At 39.3% G+C, this 15,850-nt stretch overlaps 1 long non-coding RNA gene across 3 annotated transcripts in view; it reads left to right on the top strand.

Annotated features, from left to right (window-relative positions):
- LOC123774168 (uncharacterized) overlaps positions 1-15,017 on the top strand; it is a 29,938-nt gene extending 14,921 nt beyond the window's left edge. The window contains exons 1-5 of one of the 3 annotated variants that reach the window (XR_006774902.2): positions 8,328-8,373; positions 8,656-8,752; positions 10,282-10,412; positions 10,960-11,077; positions 14,263-15,017. This is a non-coding gene — a long non-coding RNA (uncharacterized lncRNA). Of the gene's footprint in view, positions 1-8,327; positions 8,753-10,281; positions 10,413-10,959; positions 11,078-14,262 lie in introns of those variants that run through there. The other 2 variants (XR_011224509.1, XR_011224508.1) reach the window with 2 other exon arrangements.
- The last annotated feature ends 833 nt before the right edge of the window (positions 15,018-15,850 follow it).

Genomic DNA, 15,850 nt, shown 5'->3' with positions numbered 1-15,850 from the left:
GGGCTTCTAATTCTTCTGCTCTTTTGATTCGTGCTGATGTTCCCTTTGTTCCTTTACTTTTTCCTTCACCTCTCCATTGTTCTGCTGCTCGTGTCTTTGTGGGGAAATGGTACACAGTTTGTTCCATTTATCTCCCCCCGAGTGTCCCGCTCTCTCTTCCTGATTTGAAACACCTCCTAGACTCCTTGCCGGAGCCTGTGCTCCTGCTGGGTGACTTCAATTGTCGTCATTCTCTTTGGGGTGACGTTCTGACGAATACCCGGGGTCGCCTCCTTGAGCCGTTTCTCCTCTTCTTCCCTGTCTCTTCTGAATTCTGGTGAGCCCACTCATTTGGACTCTCGGACTCGCACCCTTTGTTGTCTTGATCTTTCTCTCTGCTCTTCTCTTTACTTAGATTTCACATGGCAGGTTCTTGATGACCTCCATGGAAGTGATCATTTCCCCATCCTTGTTTCCTTTTTCTCTTTTCGCCCTTCCCTCTCTTTCCCTAGGTGGCAGTTTGCTAAGGCAGACTGGACCCTATTTACCCTCAGTGCTACTCTCTCTGACCTCTCCCTTCTGCCCCTCTCTCGCACTCTCCTCCTTTTTCATGACACTGTCTTCAACGCTGCCCTCCGCTCTATTCCTCGCTCTTCCTCTCGGGGTCCACGGAAGTTTGGTGCCTTCTTTTGATAATTACTTACTTAGTTTCCCAGTTCCTGCGTGCTCCGGTGTATGTTGTAGGTTTTGTTTGTATGGCTGGTGGGTGGGAGTCCTGTTCCTGTGTATTTGTGTGTTCGGTTGTGGATGTCGTATGCGCTTGTGTATGTCATAGTGTGTGCCCTTCAGGCTGTTGGCGAGTGCTCTTGTTCGGTTGTGGATGTCGTATGCGCTTGTGTATGTCATATTGTGTGCCCTTCAGTGCTTTGGCGAGTGCTCATTGTTGGCGAGTGCTCTTGTTCGGTTGTGCCATTTTGTTTTGCCTTCCGTTTGTTATGGCGTGCTTTACCTGTTGTACGTGTTTGTTCTTTATGTTTTGTGATTGTACTGTTATGTTCCCTGTTGTGCCTTTGATGTATGTATTGTTTATGACGGCTTTGTTTTGTGATGTTACTGTGCTTGCCAGTGTATTGTACTTTGTGCCTTGTTTTAAGCTGTATTTTTCTATGCATTTATCATGTTTGTGGTTTATTGTGAAATGCTGTCGGCCCTTCTGGCCGGTGGTCTATTGTTTTCTGTTGTTCTGTTTTGTATTCTGTGTGTGTTTATTGTATTTAAGTTGCATGGTTTGCATGTAAATAAATAAAAATAAAAAAAACTTGTTCCCCAACACACCCATGTGTGGTAATAAGTAGTTATCGTATCAACGAGATCTCAGGAGAAGGCTTGTACATTCATTATTGTGTAATCTTGATACCATTTTGATATACCAATAATAAAGTGTTCATGGAAGCCATATGGAATATTCATTTTCTGTATGGCATTTTCTGTTGCGAACTCGTTGGAAAAAGTGGTTAGAGGTGTTTGGGTTTAAACTGTTAGTAGATAGAGGTATGGGAATTGATTTGGAGGAAGGCGATAATAAAAGTATGTGTTTGTGGGAGAAATGAATTGGCAAAATGATCAGGGAAAGAGAAGGGCCTCAAAATAAGACTTCTACTGTTAGTGTAATATACCCTAAGTGATAAGAAATAAAAATAACGAATTAAATGCTCTTGTCTGTACAGAAAAAATAGATATTATTGCACTTACCGAAACGTGGATGAATGTAGAAAATAGAGAACTATTAGCTGAATATCAAATAAATGGATTTAAAGTATTTAACACAGATATATTAGACGAGGAGGGGGAGTAGCCATATATGTTAGGGACAATTTGAAATGTAGTCTCAAAGAGGGAATCAAAACTGAGCCATACACAGAAACTATTTGGATAGAATAATACGAAAAACAAATATTATAATAGGAGTTATATATAGGGCACCAAATTTAGACAGAATGGAAGCAAAGCATCTATGGGATGCAATATCTAGGGCATCTAGATCTAACAGTATTTACGTCGTGGGTGACTTTAATTTTAGTGGAATAAACTGGTTGAACAAAACATGGAATAGTGAAGCAGAAGATTTTCTAGAATTGACGATTGCTTTCTTACGCAACACATTAGGGAACCAACACGGGAAAATAATATTTTAGATTTAGTGTTAACTAACAGGGAAACACAAATTAATGACATCGAAATAGGGAGTGAGCTAGGGAACAGTGATCACAAAGAAATCAGATTTAGCATAGAATGGAATAGACCTGTAGGAGAAAAATCTGTTAAAGTGGCAGATTTCCGAAAAGCTGATTTTAATAGGCTACGACATTTTTTGGGTCAATTGATTGGAAAGTCTTGGGTATAGGGTGTGGGCCGGTCTTGGAGCGAGACATGAACCCAGCGATAGGTGACTTAAATGGGGATTTCGATGTGGATTGAATATATAACTTATTTAAGAATATTCTAAACAAAGCACAGGAACGTAGTATACCATAGAAATTGAATAGATCGAATTCTAATGACCCAAAGTGGATAACAAAGAATTTGAAGAACCTTATAGGTAAAAAGAGAGCTTGGTACAAAAGCATTAAAAATGGGGAGGTCACTTTAGAACAGGAATTCGTACAACTGGTTAGAAATGTTAAAAAAGAGATAAGGAAAGCAAAAAGAAACTATGAAGTTCGCATAGCAGGGCAAGCAAAGACAAATCCTAAAGGGTTTTTTCAGTTATATCGTACTAAGACTAGGGAAAGGATAGGTCCATTAAAAACTGAGACAGGTCAAATAACAGATAGTGATGAAGAGATGAGTCGTATTTTTAATAAATATTTTGTATCTGTATTTACTAAAGAGGAACTTAACAATATGCCTTCAGCCGAACAAGTCTATGTAGGTGGGGACGAGGACAGGTTGACGAGTTTAACAGTTACCAGGGAGGATGTTCTTAAACAAATAGTAAAACTCAAACCAAACAAATCCCCAGGGCCGGATGAAGTGTTTGCCAGGGTGCTTAAAGAATGCAAAGAGGAGCTTTGTGACCCACTGACAAGCATATTTAATAAATCAATAGAGTCAGGCAGAGTGCCAGAGTTTTGGAAATTTGCTAATGTGATACCAGTGTTTAAGAAAGGAGATAGATCACTTGCGTCTAACTATCGACCAATTAGCCTAACGTCTATTGGTGGAAAGTTACTCGAATCTATAATAGCAAATAAAAATCGTCTTCATCTTGAAAAACAAATTAATAATTGAGTCGCAACATGGTTTTATCAATGGGCGTTCATGTTTAACAAATTTGTTATCTTTTTATTCTAGCATTGGTGAGGCAGTTGATAGTGGTAAGGATTGCGATGTTGTGTACCTTGACTTTAGCAAAGCTTTTGATACAGTGCCAAATGAAAGACTGATTAAAAAGATAGTGTCATGGTATTGTGGGTGCTATATTAAGCTGGATTAGGGCATGGCTATTCCAAAGGAAACAGAGTTAGCATAAATGTGGTTAAGTCAGAGTGGGATAATGTTGTTAGTGGAGTACCTCAGGGCTCTGTCCTGGGACCTCTGTTGTTTATAATATATATAAATGATTTAGATTCAGGTTTGAGTAGCAACATTTGCAATTTTGCCGATGATCCGAAAATCGGTAGGGAAATTAATTCGTAGGACTCGCTATCACTTCAAGTTGATCTAGATAGGGTTTTGAAATGGTCAAAGGATTGGCAAATGCAGTTTAATGCTGATAAATGTAAAGTTCTGAAGAACTACACCAGGTGTCTTGTTACTGGCACTTCGATTAATGAATGCGAGTGTCCTGTTTACCTTATTGCGAACATTCATACATTGGTCCTTTTGTTTTAAATTCTTACTAATCATGGCTCCCTGATCCCTTTCGCGGTCCGACTTCGCAATCTCAGCACCACCTGGCTCGTATCTTGTAACTATCATCATTACCTAGCCTCAGAACTTTGCATTTGTCTGCGTTAGGCTGCATCTGCCAATCTTTTGATCATTTCGAAACTATTTGGATCAACCTGCAGTGATAGAGAGTCTTCTTCAGAGTCAATTTCCCAACCGATTTTTGTCATCTTCAAATTTGCGGATGTTGGTGCTCGAACCCGAGTGTAAATCATTTATGTATGTTGTAAAGAATAGAGGTCCCAGGACAGAGCCTTGAGGCGCTCAACTGACAACATTATGCCACTGTGACTTAACCCCATTTATGCTAGCTCTGTTTCTTTTGGAGTAGACATGCCCTGGTCCAACTTTATATAGCACCCCCTATACCATGAGGCTCTATTTGTGATTTTTTTTATCAGTCTTTCATGTGGTACTTTATCAAAAGCTTTGCTAGAGTCGGTGTGCACAGCTTCGCAATCCTTGCCACTGTCAAGTTGGCTGGAATGAAGGGATAGCAAATTTGTTATATATGAACGGCCATTTGCAGAAGCATGTTGGGAGTCATTTATGTTAAAGATGAAGTTAGTTTAGTTCCTTTATTATGCACCCCATACCCATCTTGTGGGCGGTAGTGGAAAGTGTTAGAGGCACATAATGGGCTCAGGTACTGAACCCCACAATTCATTTAGCTAAGCAAGTTACAATCTTGATGAGCTAGTTACAAAATTCAATGTAAGTCGTCACATCAACAATGGGTTCGAGATCGACCTCAAGTACAGGTTCTAAATTAAGCAACTGACATGTGGAGAGCTAGTGTCACAATTTATATGTTTGTCCTGCACACGGCCTCTCCCCCCCCCATCCAGGGGGCAGCGGTGGATAGGTTACAATCACTTAGTTACTACCTACAGTTAGCCAACGGGATATTTGGCTAAAATGTCTGGTAGCAGATCATTTTTAATGAAATATTGACACATCGCTGGAACATTGTTTATAAAATTGTCTCTTAAGACGAATTGTATTTGCAATTGTCGATTTGGGTAGCTTTCCAGCAATGGACGTTGAAATTGAAATAAGTTTATTGAGGTAAAATACACACAAAGGGATGAGGTTGCTCAAGTTATTCTCACCCCGTTCAGTACAACGTGTTAATATTTACATAGACACACATCACAAATAAACATTACCAAACATTCTGAGAGGTAAACATATACATTTCCTCCTTCACAAGTAGTATGGTATCAGACGTACACACATACTTTTATGACCTAGGTATACTGTATAGACAATTTGCAAGACAGATGCAGATAATTCAACAAAATATTACAATCTTGGTGCAAAATTTCTTATATCTCTCCAGAATAACATCAACGTTTCCGTTGTGACACATCCTGGGTATTTGTTGACCAGACCACACTAGAAATTGAATCACAATCGACTTGAGAATGGTCCAGGAGGGACCGAAACGTCGTCGTCCCTTCAATTTCTAGTGTGTGGTCTGGTCAACATACTTCAGGCACGTTATTGTGACTCATTGCCTGCATCCAGGGTATTTGTTCAGGAGCAATGGACGTTGGGCTGATTGGCCGATAGTTTGACGCGGGTGATCAATCTCCTTTTTACAGAAATGGTACCACATTAGCTACCTTCCATGACTCTGCCATCATATTGGTATTCTTCCAAGAAAGTGAGTTGGAAATGAAAAGTAGTCGAGGGCACTTGGTGTCAATTGGTGGCTGGAAAAACATTGCACATGAATTGCAATATCTTTCATAGATATTTGAAAGATATCGTCCGTCGATTGTTTCAAGCACGGGTTAGACAAGTATATGAGTGGGATTGGGTGGTTATAGATAGGAGCTGCCTCGTATGGGCCAATAGGCCTTCTGCAGTTGGCTTTATTTTTATGATTCAAGTAACTTTCCCACAATAGACGTTAGGCTAATTGGCCGATAGTTTGACGCAAGTGATCTATTTCCTTTCCTAAAAATTGGTACCACATGAGCTACGTTCCATGACTCTGGCACTCTGCCTGACTATTGATTTATTAAATATGGTAGAGAGTGGGTCGGAAAGCTCCTCTTTGCATTCTTTACTCACCCTGGCAAACACTTCATCCGGCCCTGGTGATTTGTTTGGTTTTAGTTTTACGAATTGTTTAATTACATCCTGCCTGGTAACTGGTAAACTAGTCAACCTGTCCTCATCCCCACCCACAGACTTGTTGGACCGAAGGCACATTGTTAAGTTCCTCTTTATTAAATACAGATATCAAATATTTGTTAAAAATACTACTCATCTTGTCATTATTCGTTATTTGACCTGTGTCAGATTTTACTGGACCTATCCTTTCCCTAGTGTTAGTTCGATATAACTGAAAAAAACCTTTAGGATTTGACTTTGCTTGCCCTGCTATGCGAAGTTCATAGTTTGTTTGCTTTCGTAATCTCTTTTTTAACATTTCTAACCAGTTGTATGAATTCGTGTTGTAAACTGACTTCTCCATTCTTAATCCTTTTGTACCAAGCTCTCTTTTGACCTATAAGGTTCTTTAAATTATTTGTTATCCACTTTGGGTCATTAGTATTCGATCTATTCAATTTGTATGGTATACTATGTTCGTGTGCTTTGTTTAGAATATTGTGAAATAAGTTATATATTAAATCCACATTGAAATCCCCTTTTACATCACCTATCGCTGGGTTCAAGTGTCGCTCTAAGACCGGCCCAGCCCCTATACCCAAGACTTTCAAATCTATTTGAGGCAAAAAATTTCTTAGGCTATTAAAATCAGCTTTCGAAAATGTTGCACTTTAACAGAATATTCTCCTACAGGTCTATTGCATTCTATGCTAAATGTGATTACTTTGTGATCACTGTTCCGTAGCTCACTGCCTATTTCGATGTCATTAATTTGTGTTTCCCTGTTATTTAACACTAAATCTAAAATATTATTTAGCCGCGTTGGTTCCTTAATGTGTTGCGTAAGAAAGCAATCGTCAATTAATTCTAGAAAATCTTCTGCTTCACTATTCCGTGTTTTGTTTAGGTAGCCGGGTGACGTGGCAAACTTCACCGGCACACGCATATACGTAAGTTTCTCCAGGCCTAGAAGATCGGCGACCTTCACATCCAAAACGTCCAGTAACGCCACTAATACGAGAGGCCAATCCACAGGAGGTGAGAAAGCAAGCCCCACAGTATCTACACGGCGAATCGGCCTACTCCCAGCCGCCGCCATGCCGGGAGCCAAGACGTCGGTCAGCGGGCGCACTACCAGCCCCTCGCAGCGCCCAAGAACTACTGGGAACGCGAGACGTGGCGACGACTACCCCCCTCCCCCCTCCAGTGGCGAGGGCTGGGGTCCGAATCACGAAGCAGTTACGCAAGTAGTTACGAACCTGTCCATCTTTTCTCAATCTTTGTCGGGTTTGTTTACAACTGTTAAACAGTTAATGAGCTCCGAAGCACTAGGAGGCTGTTTATAACATGAACAACAGTTGATTGGCAAGTTTTCATGCCGGTAAAGTGTTGAATAAATGTAACCAAAGCCGTCAAAGATTGAGGAAAGATGGACCCATTCGTAATTAGTTGCGTAACTGCTTCGTGAATCTGGCCCCTGAACTCCACGGTACTGTACCTTGTACTGTAGTGTACTGTAGGGTACTGTAATGTTCTGCATTGTACTGTACAGTACAATACAGAATGTGAAGGTACTAATGTTTTGGATGTGAAGGTACTAATGTTCTGTATTGTACTGTACAGTACTGTGGCCTTGACTGTACTGTATGGTACGGTACTGTACTGTTTTGTAATGTATACAGTATAGTATACTGTAGTGCATCGTACCGTACGGAACTGCACTGTACGGTAGTGTACTATGGTGTACTGTACATAGAGTTTGAATAAGTAATGATATGATATAATAATTATAATAATACTTATTTAATAATGAATCGAAAATCATCATTTGTGAGTGTAATGTAAAACAGTAAATGTATATATTTATTTATATACAAGAAGGTACATTGGGTTTGTGGGAATACATAGCATAGTACAGTAATTACAATCTTGTAAAGCCACTAGTACGCGCAGCGTTTCGGTCAGGTCCTTAATGTAACAGAGAAATTTAAGTAGGTAAATTCTATCAAAATCAATAAATTCTCATCCATTTGGTACATGTATGTTTCTCATAGTTTGGGTATACATTTGAGTTGATAGATTTCAGTTTAAAAAAATAAATATAATTAATTACTGAGGTATCCAATTACGTCGAGCCGACCAATGACAGTAGAGCTTGCGACATTGTGACGTCAACTGAAAATGAGAAACGTGATTGGGTATTGAGTATGTGACGTCAACTGAAAATGAGAAACGTGATTGGCTATTGAGTCCACCTGGTCATTGAGGCGCAACGGAACGTTATTTTGCCCCTAGAATTAGCCGAGTAGAGGTGTACAAGTTAGTGTTAGGGCGTGATGTTACTCTGAGCTGGTACCCCGTTACCCTTTGGGGTCGCTAGGGCTGACAGACCCCTAGGTTACACTGTCACTCTGTACACCGTCAAAACGCACATAGGGGCAAAAATCTGTATTATTTTTAGCTATCGTATATACCCCCTGTTTGGGTGTATATATAGTGCGATATTTTTTAGTGCTGACCCATAATCAGTATTAAAAGATATTTAATAATGTTTAGGTACTGTATTGATTTGTAACATTGTATTGTATTTTGTTTGCACAGGAGTCTTGAAGGACCGATGATTTGAATCATACGCTGCCGAGCAGAAAGTGGTGGCAGATGTTCCAGTTGTACGAGATGTGCTACTTGAGTTAGCAAGGTATGATGGGCCTATCCGGCACAAGGGAAATAGTTAGGCATAGTAATATTGTATTATGATTAGCGTAATTTGGAGCCTAGTTTGGGCAATGGAAGTTTGACGAGTCATTACTCCAAGCATATCAGGACCGCCATAAGTTTTGTTTTAAATATGAAAATCTATGAGTTACGGTAATTAACATTGTTTTAAATAATTTGTCAACTATTCCAAAGTTTTAGTCTTGGAGGATGGTGGTGTTGCTTGCGGTAACTGGTGATTAAGATTAGTGATAAGTTGGTGGATAGGCTTTGGCCGCTCTCGCTCGTGGTGGAGTGTAGTGTTGTATCCACTTTGAAAGTGCTGTTGTCCCTCCCTCCCCAATACTTGAAAGTGTTCGTGTTACCTGGGTACATAATTTGACGTATGGGGGGAAACCGTTGGCACTACGTATCCTTCCTGTCCTCGTCGAAGGACGTAGACATAAGTTTAGGCCGAGTCGTTTGACGTACATAGGTGATAAGTAACTGTTTAATGTCAGTAACATGTTAATGTAATTTGGTTATAATGTAAAATATACAGGATGAAATAAGCGCGACCTCTTTCGTAGGACAAAAGGCTGATAAAAACTAAAGGTGAACAATATAATTTATACGTGTAGGGGATGTGAAGGTTCCGGTTGACTTGCGACCAATGGCTGAAGAAATGAAACTCGAGATGTGAGGCTCGTGACAGTATGTCTTTTTTAGTGTAGGTGGCTGGCGAGGGTACACGTGGGAGTGTGTAGGTGGTGGTTATGTTGATATTGGTGTAATTGTGTAGTGAGCGGGATAGCGTGCGCTCCACCATTAGTGGAGATGGAGGCAAAAGTAAAAAAAACATGTCAAGTCACAAAAGTGACATGGTTGAGCTTGAGCTATTGGTCCACGAGGTGTTGGTTATCATTGTGTAGCAGTATGTGGTGTGGAGTTTATTTTTTAGTGTTAATTGAGAAATGTGTACTAGGAACATAGTCTCCTTTCGCTGGAGGATTATCGGGCAATCTGTGGTGATATAGGTACCCCAATGACTAGTGGTAGGTAATTATTGGGGAGTTAATGTTGTGTAGCCAGAAGTGTAAGATAGACGCTGATTGGGGTAAGGTAGGATGATTATGCGCGATCACGAAACGCGAAGATTTATAAATAGCGTGTTTAACATCGGATTGTAGGTATACCCGACCTGGTGTTTTGAGTATGGTGAATGGTATTGTCATGGGTGCGCTTTGATGGTATTGTAAAGCACATTAGCTCTCGTCAGAGGTGCAATACATGTTTTGCTATGTATTATAGTTTTCCCTCATCTAAATTGAGTTAGACGTTGATAGACATATCAGAAAGTAATATACAAATTGTTAGAGGTTGAATTATAGTATGATACTATAGTAAATGAAATCGCATGGAAGAAAAAATGTTGTAAGGAGTTTTGACTAGAGTATTCATAAATAGATGGTTTTAGCCCTTAAGAAATGTTAAGGTTAAATGGATGCATATTATGCATTATATTTCCTGCAGATCAGCGTGTGGAGATGTGGGGGCTGGGCGAAACAGAGCAATGTTGAAGTATGCAATTGTGCTGAAAGGAACATTGGTGGAGGCGAAGGAAGGAGACACTGCAGAGTAATGGAAGAGGCTGTGACCTGCAGGTGAGTGTGATGTGTTGATTTCAACACATCTTCGTCCATGAATTGAGTTACGTAGTCCATAAGTGAAATTGCAACTAGTACTAAATATAAAAATTCCTGGATTAATGATGTGTACTTTGAGCATTAGACGTCATGAGACCCATCCTTACTAGAAGGAAAACTTTTATTATATAAAAAGAAATTGCTGGAAGTGAACATAACGTGTGGAAGGTTTGGTGTGTATGTATGAATGCTACGCGGTATGCCTCTATTCGTGTATAGATGGTGAAATAGACCTGAAGAAGAGCTCACACTCGCTGCTCGCAGATAAGAGATTCAGCTTAGTTGATAAACGGCCCCCCCCCCCCCCCCCCATTGTCGGGAAGGTTGACTGGCGCTTGGAATCATAACTGGGTGCATGTCCCATTGCCAAAGTGGCCCATGAGGCACCCCCCCCCTCCCAAGCTGTGTTGTTTTTTGAACAGTGCATGGCCGTGTATTTGAGATAGTACTGGTGATAAGGAATGTTTATCGTATATGAGTGTTCACAATCCTGAATACAATATAGTTTTTCAGGTGACACGTTTGAGGACCCTGGACGTGGATGAGGTTGATACCATCGTGTGTAGTTACTGTAGGGACACAACCTCCAGCTGTTGAAGGATCAAGTTTCTCTTCCATTCAAGGTACGAACGAATGAAATGTCAATGTTTATAGTTCAGAATCGTCTTTCAGTTAGAATGTGTTATGGCTCACAATTGAATTATGTTGAATTTATTGATGTTGGAGCCGCATTACGGGTCGAAGTCTCTTGCTGTTAGTTTCGTTGGGTTTGCAATTAGGATTTGTCTGTAGAATTTATTAATACAATAAAAGATGCATGAGGGCAATGGATAAATGAAGTAATTAAAACTGTTGCTTATTGTATTTAGTTACTTTACTTAATAACGTAGGTTGTGCTAGTTCGTGAGTTACAAGGCTCATGCGTTTGAGTTTAAGAATATCTTAGTATTTTGTACCATTATCCTAAATTTACTAATGGAATTTATGGGGGTAAAGGTGCAGGTTCTTTATTGATAGTGAATTTTTGATTGTTTAAGTTGTTAGCCTACCTCAGTTACTTGATAACTTAATGGCAGTGATAGGCGCGGAGTAGGCCCCCCCCCCCCCCCTTTGCCTCCAGATTACTGGCCCTGCATTTACGTTTAGTTAGATGAGGTAAGTATTGCCGCCAATTATGGAGCGTGTTGCTGGATGTGTAGTTATTGATTACAGGTTTACTCATGTTAATCATTTTGGTTATGGTTTTTAAGTTAATAGGTAAAGTCAGGTAGGTTAGGGAAGGTGGTGTGTCACAGGCCTCGTGGCCCTAGCTTGAAGTTTTCATGGAGTTGTAATGTCCATAAGTTTGCTTAATTTATGAATGATGTTTATGCAGTGTCAAGCTTCATGTTTGCTTGCTGGTTTTAGAATTGTTTCACCTTTAAGGGGCATATCATTATAAATAGTTATAAATGAAAAATAGTTAAATTTGGTTATAAATGTTTGTATGAAATTGTTATAGAAAGGGCTGCAACTGGTCCAATTTTCACGATGACACCCTAAACAGAAAATGAGAAAAAAATACAAAACGTATTATGCAAGGAATGTTCAACATTCTCAAATAATCTCGGAAGACATGTGTCAAGTAAAATGTGTAGTATGTGGTGTAGAAGCACAAAGTCTTGTAATATGTATGTGGAATATATGTGTTAAAATTGTTATTTGTTATTGATTTGTATTAGTTTGGCAAATTAGTTTTGTCGTTTGTTATTAAGGGATTTGCATGAAACTTGCACACCTTGCTCAATGGATGGCTATCTGCAAGGGTGGCAATTATGAAGTAAATCTGAATTCGAGCTCAGGTACAGTTTTGCGAACTTTGATCTTGATTTTACTCTGGAAAGTAATTTACACCTTTAAAGTACTTCAGAGGTTTCATTTAGTAATAAATTTTCATTGAAATTACAGGTTATATGTAGGGTTTGTGCTTGTAGAGACTGTAGTAGACATTTTAGTCGAAAGTGTAATTGTTGATTTTATAAAGTTAAAAATGAGATATTTCATATTATTTCGAAGGGTAACTTTGAATAATTATATTATTGCACTAAACACTTTTGTGATAATAAAGGATTGTAGTGATCCGTGTTATGTGGTTAATTTAATGTGTGTTATAGAACTGAATTTAGTTGAGACATGTGTTCCGTGAAACTATTTGAAAAATCGTTGCGTAAATCGTTGTTAATTTATCATCTCCTTTTCTGTTTATGGTGTGATGATGAAACTTGGACCAGCTGCAGCCCTTTCTAGAACCATTTCATAAAGAAAATTGTAAGCAAATTGAAGCACTTTTAATTTTACATTTATATGCCCCCTTAAGTTAAGTTAGTCATGTAGGATGTCCTAGACGCTGTGTTGTGGCGTCATGCGTCTCCCTTGAAGTTTATCTTGGACTAGTATTATGATTAGTTGGTTCAGCAATTTATTGGTAGCTATGCATTGCTTCAGTGCATGTCATTTGACTTACCGTTTTACACATAGTTTTGTTTGTTACTTTGTCATAAAGTACTGACAAGTAGGAAGTACCAGTTTCGTTTACCAGTACCAGTAAACGTTTCTAGTCGTTTTGTGTGGCCGGTGTAGGCCGAAAGAATCTGGATGCTTCCGGCTGCTGGTTTATCCAGACATGTGTGTCCTCCCAGGCCGCTGGTTATCCGACGTGTTGTCTGCTGGGTGTAGGCCGGATACTGATGCTTGCCAGGCCGGTTGTTAATCCAGAGGTTATTGTGTGGGCAATGTAGTCAGGAAAGTTATCATAGCCACTGCCGTGTTAGTTGACTGCGTTCAGGGGCTGCTCTGCAGCCAACGTTGTTCGTGTGATGAATTAAGCCGGCGATGTTATTGAGGTATTATATTGATCATATAAATATGCGGCCTTCCAGGCGTCGTTTTTATGGAGACGCTTTACAAATAGGGATCCGTAGCGTTCGTGGTGTTCATTTCACTTTGCGTGAGATCCCCAGATTGTGAATTTGTTGGGGTACTGCTGGTCGCAGATGCTCATTGAGAGTGAGACTAAACTCATTTACGGCTCTTAAGGGAGTTTGTTAGGGTAACTCTTCAGCTGTAACATGCTTTCGGAGGGCAACATACACTGGAGATCAGTGTAACTGACTCGGGTACCATCGTTATAATTTTGTCACTCTGGATGCAAGCATGTTGTGCGTTAAGACGTGCTTATTATATTAGAAATAATGAATTGTTTATATTTTGAAATATATACATAGTGGTCATAAAAATATTTGATTTGTTGTTTTATAATGTATTTGAATAGTTTGAAATGAAATATTGGTTGCTAGATCCCTCCCCCTTGAATACGTTTTGTCGTTGACTGAGATACGGTAACTGTTCCCCATCCCACCCCCCCCCCATCCCCCCACCCCCCCCCCTCCCATCCCCCCCCCCATCCCCCCACCCCCACATGTTTGAAAAAATTGGTTTGACTTGTGTTTTTCCCGATAAAGTTGTGCTGTGGTTGGTAGTTACGTTAGTTCGTTACCGACTAGTTTCCTGGAAGGAATTTTTTTCCTTTCCCCTGTAGTCACTCCTTTGCCCTGTGGCAGTGTTCCTTGTCAGAGTTCTCCCCACAGGGTATCACCCAGGCTTTATCCATTAATGACACTTGGCCAGTTATCTTCCGGAAATGTCCCCCCCCCCCCCCCCCCCTCTTTGAAAGTAAATCCAGTAGTACCCTTAATTGGTAGGTTCCTTGCCCGTCACGTTGATACCGCATGCCCGTTTCTGCCCACCCTTACTGCGTTAATATTTCCAGAAGCGACTACGGAAGGAGCACCATTGATGAACAATGAAAGTTGATGGAGGCCGAGGGGAGACTACTGCGCCCATGAGGTCGACACACATTCCTAGTTACAGGGTCGAGGCGGCGAGTTCGCCGTTGGTGGTTCCGGGCCGCTGTCCCTCGCGGGATTGTTGGTGCTCCGGCGGAACCCCGAAAGTGATAAGCTTGCAGATAGTTCGGAAATATTCGCATGAATTGTAATTAGTGTAATGAAAATAGTGCAAATTTCATTTAGTACGTATAGATGTTGTTATAATTATAAAGTCGAAATGAAATACAAATTGTAACGAATAATGCTTATAATGAATGGTTAATATTTTGTTATGCACTAGTGAATAATTTTGATCGTAATGAGGAAATATTGTTAATGAATGAAATAGGTAATTAATATATAATAAAAGGACAAATATATAATTATATTATTTAGCAATAGAAAAGTAAATAATTGGGGAATATGAGCACGTTTTCTCGGAACCTGAGAAAAGTTTCTATTAGTGTTAGCGTTCAACGTTGTGTAGTGACAAAATTTGAAACAAAGGTTAAAGTAAAACGGTATAGGGAAATACAATAGATATGAATAATAGTTTTGATGTTTGTAACATTTTTTGTTTATCCTCAGTTGCACAATAGTTACTGTGTTGGGAGAGTGTGTGAGAAATGTCGTATCTCTAGGAATGTGACGGACAGGGCAAAGATGGTTTTATTATTAATCGTGGAAGAAAGTAGAGTGAGAATATTATCTATGAGCGTTAATGTGTTTAAATTGAGGGTGGCTGATGTAGACTAATATAGTACTATGTAAGAGTATATTAACGTGAATTGATGAATGGTATTGTTGTAATTTTAAGGCGTGAAGGGGTAGAAATACCCTAAGGTACTCGTGAGTTTTTGTTAATATTATTTTGTTAACTTGTCTGAAATAAGATCCTTGAAGTTCAATACATAATGTTGTTTGGAGTGTGAATGTATTTAAGTTTGTATAGTTATCAATAACTAGTGTAGCAGTTGAAATAGTTTTGATGTGTGATAACATTGATAGACAGTATACCTGTGAGCTACAAGAAATGTGGTCCAAGAGTTGAACATTTATATGCTGTGCTTACTATATTAAACAGGATTGTGTAATTGTAGTCAATGAATTTGTGCGCCCCCCCCCCCTTGAGGGTCTGCAAGTAGAGGGTAGTAGACATACCCTAAACAACTGTATTCGTTTGAGATTTAATGATTGTCAATAAACATAATTGAATTTAAGGTTGTTTTTTGTTTATTTTTGTTAACAACCTGTTGCTTTGTCTTGTCTTAGTCACCTGTAGGTATGTATATTATATATAAACGTGGTTTGATGGAAATGGAGAAATGTGTGAAAATAGAAAATTAGTGATGACTTATCGTCGAATATATATTGCGAAAAAGAAGGAAGCATTTGTAAACTATTATTTATTTTTGTTTATATAATATTTAATGTTGAATAATGAATAAATATTCTTCAATATCGAAGATTATTCTTCAATATCGAAGATTATTCTTCAATATTGAAGAATATTGTTCAATATTGAAGAAT

This window comes from Procambarus clarkii, chromosome 73 (assembly GCF_040958095.1).
Source record: "Procambarus clarkii isolate CNS0578487 chromosome 73, FALCON_Pclarkii_2.0, whole genome shotgun sequence".
Taxonomy (NCBI): Eukaryota; Metazoa; Arthropoda; class Malacostraca; order Decapoda; family Cambaridae; genus Procambarus; species Procambarus clarkii.
The sequence above is the reverse complement of the archived record's forward strand: the minus strand, read 5'-3'. Positions and strand labels throughout refer to the sequence as shown.